At 42.0% G+C, this 10,864-nt stretch overlaps 1 long non-coding RNA gene across 1 annotated transcript; it reads left to right on the top strand.

Moving 5' to 3' along the window:
* The first annotated feature begins 4,063 nt into the window (after positions 1-4,063).
* LOC122053498 lies at positions 4,064-5,082 on the top strand. Its single transcript, XR_006132209.1, has 3 exons — positions 4,064-4,560; positions 4,629-4,738; positions 5,022-5,082. It is a non-coding gene; the product is annotated as an uncharacterized LOC122053498 (long non-coding RNA).
* The last annotated feature ends 5,782 nt before the right edge of the window (positions 5,083-10,864 follow it).

Genomic DNA, 10,864 nt, shown 5'->3' with positions numbered 1-10,864 from the left:
CTAAAGCTATCTATAAGTCGTAGGACCCAATAGGTCTCGGGTTCAATTCCTGCGTAGGCTATTTTGCGGTCCTATTTATTTTTGCTACTTCCGCTATTCTAAAAATTCCATAAAAATATTCTAAAATTCCAGAAAAATCATAGAATATTTCTAAAATAATTTTGAGAATTTTCGGGCATTACACAAGTAGGTTAAAGGGATTGACCGGATCTTGGCAAGAGGAGAAAACTCCAAGTAGGTCAAAGGGATTGATCAGACACTTGGTGAGAGAGTCCTAGCTGGTCAAGGGTGTCCGAATACTAGGTTTTATGTATCAACAAGTCATGGTTGACTGGATGTTGGTTTAGGGGGCCTTGGACTTGGTTTTGTGTAAAAACCAAGATCCGGATTGATCAGCTGATCAATCCAGCAGATCTGGATCGATTAGTGGATCGATTGGATCATGCCCAATCGATCGGCCGATCGATCGGGTAAGTCCCCGCGAACAGAACCTCTCTGGATCGATCAGTGGATCGATCCATAGGTCCCAATCAATCAGTGGATCGATCCATAGGTCCCAATCAATCAGTGGATCGATTGGGAGCTGCTGTTTGTGAGCGATAAGCCATGGATCGATCAGCCAATTGATCCAGGCCATTCCAGAAAGTACAGAAGCACTCTGGATCGATCGGTTGATCTATCCAAAGCCTCCCCGATCGATTGGGAGCAGTCCAATCGATCGGGATCCGACCGTTGGCGTCGTATTTAGCTGCAGGCGAGCGTTTCCTTCAGCAGAACTTCACGATTTCATCTCAGATCAACACAGCGACTTCTCCACACTTCTCTCAAGCTCAGATCGCCAGTTCTTGAAGGTTCTTGGAGGTTTCCCAAGTCAAGAGACGGATCAAAAGCAAGAAGAAGAAAGCTAGGGTTAGGGTTTTCATTTCATATCTTGTAAGATATCTATTGTATTTGTTTCCCTTGCTTTCTTCTTGTATTGTGATTGTTGTAGGGTTTCTCCGCCTTTAGTAGTTACTGAAAAGGAGTGATTTCATAGTGGAGGGTGTGTGAGTATGTGGATCCTTGGACTAGTCACCTCTTGTGAGGTGGATACCAAGTAAATCCTCTTGTTAGCGTTGTGTATTTTGTTTGTTTGTATTTCCGCTGCACATCCTTGAAGAAACAAGCAATGAAGAGCACATGAAGAGCGCAACGAGCTATTCACCCTCCCTCTAGCTACATTTTAGTCCCAACAAGTGGTATCAGAGCGAGGTTGCTCTTCACCGGAATCATCGCCGGAAGGGGCAAACAAAACAGGCAAAGCTAGAGGGTGAAGAAGTTGGAGCAAATTCATCAAAGTTAAAGAATTCAAGAAGCTCAACTTCAAGATGCAATTCCAAGATGGACTTGGATTTGACACACGGGTGCCTCCACCATTCACAATGACAAGCTTTGATCTTTGGAGATCAAGGATCGAAAATTTCTTGATGGTGGAGATAGAGCAATGGTTTGCTCTAATGGAAGGCTTCGAGGCTCCAAGAAATTCAAAAGGAAAAGTTCTCAAGAGGAGCAAATGGAGTCCGGAGCAAGTCCAAAGGTGCGAAGCAAATGACAAGGTAACCAAATTATTGGTTAATTTATTGCCTAGCACAATTCTATGCAAAATTGGACAATATGAAGATGCCAAAGAGCTTTGGAGCAAGTTGGCTAAGCTCCATGAATAACCCCTCCACTGTACCAAATCAAGAGGAATCCAAAGAGGGCGACTCATTGGAGCAAGACCAAGAGGAGGACTCCGAAGTTGAGAGATGCTCAACTTCCAAAGAAAAAGTCCAAGAAGCTTCATCTTTAGAGGAATGCAATGAAAAGGGCAAGGAGGGAGCATACTCCTTGTTCCATATACAAGATGAAGATGAAGAAGCCTCCACCTCTAATATTGAGTGGGAGCAATCTTTGGTGACGCCGGATCAAGAAGAAGGAGAAGCTTCTACATCTGGGTCAAGAGAAGAAGAATTGGAGGAAGAAGCTTCCACCTCCACAAGTCAAGCTAAATCAATGGGAGGAAAATCATTTGCGGATCAAGAGGAAGCCTCTACCTTTGGATCCAAAGGAGAAAGTGCTATGCCTACACATGAAGGTATAAGTATGTCAATTAATAATAAAAATCATATCATATGCTTTGAATGTAGGGAACATGGGCATTACAGGAGTAAATGCCCTAAATTGGCCAAGAAGAAGGGCCAAGTGGCACAAAAGGGCAAGGACAAGCCCAAGGAGACCATCCCCAATACAAAGAAGAGCAAGGAACACATTGTGTGCTTCTCTTGCAATCAAAAAGGGCATTACCGAAGTCAATGCCCTAAGGGGAAGAAGGTGGTCAAGGCTTAAGGAGGAAGCTCAATTCAAGGGGGAGCCTCCAAGGTAAAAAGAAAGGTCACTTTTATTGAGTCTACCCCTTTAAATTATGGTAAAAAGCATGCTAGTTCAAGTCTTTACCATTTTAATGCTATTTACCATAAGAATAGAGAGCATGATAGCATTAAGGAAAAACATATGGCTCTCCATGCTAAAGCTACCACACCTAGGGTTAGGAAGGTAGATAGAATTTTAGGCAAGAACTCTAAGGACTTTAGCTACAAGCCTAGAAACAAAAATGCTCATGGACTTAATAGAAAACCAAAAACTAAGGACTTAGTGATGGAAAATCAAGTATTGAGGTCAAGACTTGACAAACTAGAAAAGACCCTAAAAAGGATAGAAAATATCCTTAAAGAGCAAAATCTAGGTTTAGGACAACAAGGGTCATCCAAGGGCCATAGAGGTTTGGGATACAAACCTAAAACCAAAAAGGATGTACCTACTTACCATAGAGTTCCATATAGTTATAGAACAAACCCTAGATCTAGTGGTCAAGTCAAGAATACTAGGGAGGTTATTCCTAAGAGTATTTTTGCAACAAATGTGACTAAGACTTCTAAGAAGTCCAAGAAAGTCACAAAGAAGGTCACAAGGGAAGCAATCCCTAGAGTTGACCTAGAAAAAGTGACCAAGGCTTCTAAGAAGCCAAACAAGGTCACTAGGAAGGTATCTAGGGAAGTTATCCCTAGTGAGTACCTAGAGCATCCAAGGAGCACCAATAGATTTTGGGTTCCTAGGAGCATCTTCTCTACCCCATAAATGGGTTAGAGAGTGTCAACTCTAAGTAGAAGGGTAGTTAACCTAATCATGATGAAGTTGACACTCAAGGAGCATTTTCAAGGTTATTATTAACCTTTGAAAATGAAAAGGATAAAGGGTTTACTCTTGGAAAGAGTAAAATGTGTCATATTTTGAGAAATTGGATGAAATTTTAAATGACACAAATTTGAGAAAATCATAAGAATTACCAAGTTGAGATTTTGGTATGTTCTTAGGAAATTAAAGGCATTCTAGGCCTTAACTCAAATTTGTTACTCTTGGAAAGAGTAAAATGTGCCAAAATTAAAGATATTGATATTATTTAAATTGGCACAAGTTGGGGACAAGCTTAAGAAATACCTAGGTGGGATTTTGGTATTTTTTTATGATCACTCTTGTGGAAAAATGAAATATGCCAACATTTGAGGAATGTTTTAAATTTTTAAATGGCATAATTAGTTCAAGAAGTTAAAGAAATGCCAAGTTGAGTTTTGGCATTTCCTTGAGGAAATTGGGCAATCTAGGGTTTAAGTTTTAGGATTAGCTATGTGCTTAAGGATACTTAGATAGATAATCTAGGTATACTTTATTTATGATAAACCTTGCCATGATTGTTTGCCCATTATATGCCATGACATCAGGTTTATTTTTGCACTCATATCTTATTATGAAAATGTAAAATACCGAAAATATACTAATATTAATAAGGGATTTTTCCGGAATTTTTGGACATTTTTCGGGAATTTTTCGGAGCTCGTACGGACGAGTTGACGGGGATAAAAACGGGGTCCGGAAAAGCCTGTTTAGGTTACCCTGTTTTAAAGAGGAAAAGATTTATTTTCTTTTCCTTTCCTTTTCTTTTTCTTTATATTTTTCTTTATTTTCTCCGTTTCTCTCCCTTGCGCACCCGAGCCGTTCCCTTCTTCTTCCCGACGCCGTTCTTTTCTCCTCTCGAGCCCTAACTACCCTAACCGGCGATCCCTTCTACTTCATCTTCTCTTCTCTTCTGCACTGCCGCCCCAATCGTCTGTGCCCTAGTCGCCGGCGATGCACGGAGCAGCGCCGTACCTCCTGTGCCATTGAGCCCTGCCGAAGCCGCTACCCTCTCTGGACCGGAGCAGTGCCAGCCGTGCCCTAGATTGGGTTGTGCCGCCACCGAGTTTGCTTCGTCGCCACTGACCCAGTGCTGCCGCCGGCCTTCCTCGGCCCTAGTTCTCCGGCCGACTCCTCCTCCTTCCCGAGCCACACCGTGCCCTAGATTTGGGCCACGGCCGACACCATACAGCGCTGTGCCTGCTTCCCGAGTAGTGTTCGATCTCTTCGGTGATCACTTTTGTTACTGTCCCTGCTGTTCCCTAGAGCCGGCAGAGAGATAAACCAGAGGGAGAACTTGGCTTCGTGCAGGTAAGGCATAGTTGGGTATTAGATTTTGACTGGGATGTTGACTCATAGGGAGAAGTAGTTCTTTGCAGTGTAGGCAACAGAACTGTGGCAACGGTTTCATCTCACTCCAGATAGGATTATTGGCAGCAACTTCGTCTACTGTGCTACAACAGCGAATCTTCTCCAGCTGTGATTTGAGGTGAAAATGTGTTTTATGTATGAATTGATACGTACCTAATTTGGTTATAGAATGATACATTGATGGCGGATCCTTATTGTAGATTGAGTTGGTTTTAAATGAATCTAATGGAACGATTAGGGTTAAGACCATTAACCTTGGTCAATGGTTAGAATTAATTTTGGGTAGGCGATTGGTGATGTTAATTAGGGTTTTCCCTGATATTAGTTTCGTGGATTTTATTAAGCTATTTAAATTCATTTGAATTGTAGCTAAATAAAGTATATCTATATGTTCGACACAGGACTTTGATTCGGGACGATATCTCGACGAGTATCTTGATTACCGGATTGGACCACTTTATTGGAGGCGGGTACTTTGACTTATGTCTTTTGATATGCATAATAAAGTGTTTAACATATAGCAAGAATTGTGTGTTCCATTTTATTCGGTTGGTCACTACATGATCTGTTACATGTTGTTTGTTTATTTATTATACACTGCATGTTGTTATTTATCTGACCATACATGCTTCCGGTAGTGACCCAACCATGTGATATATCATGTTCTGGACCTAGGGTTTTATATGATACCCTATCTGTTTGTGTACCTTCCATTTGATACATTGACTTGTGGTACACCTTGTATTTATGTATGGATCTTGCTATGCTATTCATGAGATTGCCATGCTTAGTGTCATGCATCATGTTTACATGCTGTGCGATTGTTGGCTCCGCTATGGTTGAGCCCATCGCCAGTTACATGTACTGCACACACCACCACCACCCATGGGTTAGTGGTATATCAGACAGGTGTGTGGCGGTTCTGCTGTTTGACTCCGTTGGTTTGAGGACTCAGCGTGGTAGCCGGCAGTCAGTTCCGCTCTGTTTGGCTCCGTTGGCATTTAGTGTAGCGTGGTGGCCGTGAGATGGTGGACTCTGTTTGCTCCGTTGGTCGAGACTCAGTAGTGGCCGTGATTTTTCCTCCCGTCATTGTGTCTGGAGATGAGGCATTGAGCTCCCCATTTATGATTTGGGGCGAGAGAGTACTCAAGATCCGTCCACTCGATCATCTGGAGCGGTGATGTCCGAGTCTTGATCACCATATCATTTATTGTATTTTATTGTTTATGATTCTTGCACTTATATCTGCATTGTATGGATCATTTGATTCGATACGCATCTGAGTTATGATTTCTTGATCGGCGACACATTACCTTTGTACCTTGATTCGGTTAATACGATTTATCTCGATTTCGTTTGATTGCATTTATTCCTTCGTATTGAGGTATCTGTGATTAATGTTATCATTATTTGTTTTATTATGTATATCAGTTGTACCTGCTGAGTGTTGGACTCACCCCGCCTCCATTGTTGGTATTTTCAGGTTGAGGCTGTCCGGAGCAGTTCCAGTCGCTGGCCCCCCATATGCACGTAGAGCTAGTTCTCTACTAGTTCGTTATTTGTTTTATTTTGGCCTTTTTCTATATCAGACTTTGTTTTAGTATTGTCTTTGGATTTTTCCTATGGATATTGTATGGAGTGACACCTTTTGATGGATTTTTGATATGATATTGGATTTCATTTTACTACGTGCCTGCCTGGACGACAGAAGAGGTGAGTTCGTTGGATTTGAGCTTTACGAGTGTAGTGGAGTAGGGTGGATTTCGAGTCAGAGTCCTATTGTTATTGATTACTATTATTAACTGCGTGGTTGTGACAGCCAGAGGCTGAATATCTTTATAAACTGCGTGGTGTTTGTTTTTATTTATTGTTATCATTCCAGCCGCCTGTGGCTGATGTATATGTGATATGTAGAAAGTTTCATATTGTCCGCCGTACAGGGGAGATGTTGCCGAAATTTCTTCGGACAGAGACTCCTCTGGGGCGTGACAGAAAAACTCAAAAATACCATGTCATGTCATACATACATCATGTAGTTATAGGAAATTTTCTTTTGAAATTTATTTCTTTTTGATGTATGCCATAACATTATGATGCATTATGTTTATTTCCTTGAAATTTAAGGACAAATGGCATTTATCAACAGGTAGTTTCAACAAGTGACATCCTAGGTGGATGTTCAACATCCACAAAATGCCTAGATAGATATGCATGATCCCTAGATTAGGGCAAAACTAAATTCGACATCTCACAAAGACCTATAAGGTGACTTGTATGTGTTTTAATGCACATTAGATATAAGTGAGATGTTAGGATGATGAACAATACTCAAGATGTTGATTTAGTGCATTCTTTTGAGTTTTAAGTTCATCAAAACACATAGTTATGTATGTTCCCATCATTGGGAAAGCTAATGTACAAGTCATGTGCATTAAGCCCAAAGAACATGGTGGGATATTGGTTTTGAAAATCATTTCAAAATATTTTTGGAAAACCTTGGTGAAGGCTATCTTTTGATAGTAATCATCATTGAATAGTTAAGCACAAACTTGAAGAAAACACTAAAGTTTTTATAAGTTTTCAAATTTATGCCAATCTTGGAAAATATAAAGTATTTTCTTATAAAACTATTTTTCCATGATTATATATGCCCTAAATAATGTCTACAACAAGTTTCACGATTTTTGGAATTTTGTAGATTTTTCTAGGGGTTTCTGAAAGTGACTGAAATCATATTTCAGCACCTTCAGACCTTCAATCGATCACCCGATCGATTGAAGGGTCTCAATCGATCGGGCGATCGATTGAGAAGGAAGTTCTCATGAGAAGAAGCTCGCTGGATCGATCAGACGATCGATCCAAGCAGTCTGAATCGATCAGTGGATCGATTCAGCAGGGTTCAATCGATTGTGACCCAACTCCAATCGATCGAGGCTGATGATTTTGGCTGGGAAAGCCTGATTTCAGCATTTTTGAACCATGGTTAGTCTAGGAAACCATTCCAAACCCATCAAAATACATTTGTATACATAAAAAGGGTGTTTTCATATTGAAAACAAGAATGAATTGGTTGAGGAAGACTAAATTGAAGTTTAGGTTGAGGTTTGGTTTCAATCTTGAATTTTTGAACCTCAAAACTTCTAAATTTGGGTTTCCTAAAAGTTTAGGGATTCCAAGTTATTGTTGGTGTAATGACAGAAGGTACGACCATGTCTTTAGGGGGAGTTACTCTTTAAGGACATGAAAATTATTTTTCATACACCTTGGAACGTGGTTAACCTTCTGTCGTAGAAATGCTCAAGGTTGAGCATTTGTTTACAATGGAGAGTGGATATCTCCATTGTTTAGGTTAAAAAATGCTCAAGGTTGGACATTTGCCTACATTGAGGGAAGAATGTAGGGTTAAAGGAAAATGAAAGGTATGGGACTTTCATTATCGAGTTGATCACAACGAGTGAAGTTGTGAACAACGGTGAGAAACTCTTCAGGGGGAGAGTTTGTTTTGATGTGTGCCCAAAGATGGGGAATGTTTGTGATGTGTGCCAATAGGAGGAGAATGTAGGGTTTAAGTTAGGCCTTCATTATCTAAGAGGGAGTTTGCCTTCTTAGTAGGAGAATGTAGGGTTTAACTTACGCTTTCATTACCTAGTGGCATGAAGGAAGTTAAGGCTATGGGAATTAGCCTAACTTAAATGAGGTATTGTCAAACATCAAAAAGGGGGAGATTGTTGGTGCAATATCCCTCAGGTCAAGGTTGACCTGGTTGACCAAGCTTGAGTCTTGGTTTGGGTTTCGATGTTTGACAATACAAGGCTTCGATGATATGGACAAGTGCAGGTGCAGTTGTTCATTTGGGAAGATTGTTTGGTGCAAATTTCCCTCTGATCAGGGTCTGATCAGGTTGGTTGAAGAAGAGTCAAGTAGGTCAAGGTTGACCAGATACTTGACTGGGAAGTCCTAACTGGGATGTTAGGCAGAAGGGAAGTCCTGGTGAGTGAAGCTAGGTAGAGGAAAATCCTAGTGAGTGAAGCTAGGTGAAAGTCCTGGTGAGTGAAGCCAGGTAGAGGAAAATCCCAGTGAGTGAAGCTATGTGAAAGACCTGGTGAGTGAAGCCAGGCAGAAGAGAAGTCCTAGTGAGTGAAGCTAGGCAGAAGGGAAGTTCTGGTGAGTGAAGCCAGGCACGGGGAAATCCAGATGGGTCAAGGTTGACCAGACATCTGGTGAAAGTCCAAGTAGGTCAAAGGGATTGACCGGGTACTTGGCAAGAGGAGAAAAGTCCAAGTAGGTCAAAGGGATTGACCGGATACTTGGCAAGAGGAGAAAAGTCCAAGTGGGTCAAAGGGATTGACCAGACACTTGGTGAGAGAGTCCTAGCTGGTTAAGGGTGTCTGAATGCTAGGTTTTATGTACCAACAAGTCATGGTTGACTGGATGTTGATTTAGGGGGCCTTAGACTTGGTTTTGGGTAAAAACCAAGATCTGGATTGATCAGCTGATCAATCCAGCAGATCTGGATCGATCAGCGGATCGATTGGATCATGCCCAATCGATCGACCGATCGATCGGGTGAGTCCCCGCGAATAGAACCTCTCTGGATCGATCAGTGGATCGATCCATAGGTCCCAATCAATCAGTGGATCGATTGGGAGGTGATGTTTGTACGCGATAAGCCATGGATCGATCAGCCAATCGATCCAGGCCATTCCAGAAAGCATAGAAGTGCTCGGGATCGATCGGTTGATCGATCCAAAGCCTCCCCGATCGATTGGGAGCAGTCCAATCGATCGGGATCCGACCGTTGGCGTCGTATTTAGTTGCAGGCGAGCGTTTCCTTCAGCAGAACTTCACGATTTCATCTCAGATCAACACATCGACTTCTCCACACTTCTCTCAAGCTCAGATCACCAGTTCTTGAAGGTTCTTGGAGGTTTCCCAAGTCAAGAGGCGGATCAAAAGCAAGAAGAAGAAAGCTAGGGTTAGGGTTTTCATTCCATATCTTGTAAGATATCTATTGTATTTGTTTCCCTTGCTTTCTTCTTGTATTGTGAGGGTTGTAGGGCTTCTCCGCCTTCAGTAGTTACTGAAAAGGAGTGATTTCATAGTGGAGGGTGTGTGAGTGTGTGGATCCTTGGACTAGTCACCTCTTGTGAGGTGGATACCAAGTAAATCCTCTTGTTAGCGTTGTGTATTTTGTTTCTTTGTATTTCCGCTGCACATCCTTGAAGAAACAAGCAACGAAGAGCACACGAAGAGTGCAACGAACTATTCACCCCCCCTCTAGCTACATTTTGGTCCCAACACCTCGTGCCTGGTTTCACTCACCAGGACTTTTACTTCTACCTAGTTTCACTCACTAGGACTTTCCATCTGCCTGACTTCACTCACCAGGACTTCTCATTTGCCTGGCTTCACTCACCAGGTCTTTCCTCCTCTGCCTGACTTCACTCACCAGGACTTTCACCTAGCTTCACTCACTAAGACTTTCCATCTGCCTGACTTCACTCACCAGGACTTCTCATTTGCCTGGCTTCACTCACCAGGACTTTTCTCCTCTGCCTGACTTCACTCACTAGGACTTTCACCTGGCTTCACTTACTAGGATTTTTCAGTCAAGTATCTGGTCAACTTTGACCTACTTGACTCTTCTACAACCCAGTCTGATTAACCCTAACCAGACCCATGCGGACGATTGCACCTGAATCTCCACATCTCATTATCTCCATGTATTGTATTGTCAAAAATCGAAAGCCAAACCAAGACTCGAGCTTGACCCAATTCAAACTCAGTCAACCAGATCAACCTTGACCTAGGGAATATTGCACCAACAACACTTTCTCCTTTTGATCCGGATGTAGAGGCTCCCTCTTGATCTAACAATAATGATCCTCCAATTGATTTTGCTTAACTTATGGAGGTTGCATCATCTTCCTTTTCATTTGACCCAGAAGTAGAGACCTCTTCTAGTTCCAGCATCAAAACATGACGCTCTCTCTCAATCCTAGAGGTGGAGGCTTCATCATCTTCATCCCCATGTACATGAAACAAGAAGTATGCTCCCTCCTTGCCTTTGTCTTTGCAATTTGTGGAGGATGAAGCTTCTTGAACTTCTTCTTCGGATGTTGAGCATCTATCAACTTCCAAGTCCTTTACTTCTTCCTCTTGTTCCGATGAGTCACTCTCTTTAGATTTCTCTTGAGTTGGTACAGCGGAGGGTTCTTCATGGACTTTAGTCAATTTGCTCTAA

This window comes from Zingiber officinale, chromosome 3A, assembly GCF_018446385.1.
Source record: "Zingiber officinale cultivar Zhangliang chromosome 3A, Zo_v1.1, whole genome shotgun sequence".
Lineage (NCBI taxonomy): Eukaryota > Viridiplantae > Streptophyta > Magnoliopsida > Zingiberales > Zingiberaceae > Zingiber > Zingiber officinale.
This window is presented reverse-complemented; position numbering and strand designations above follow the sequence as displayed.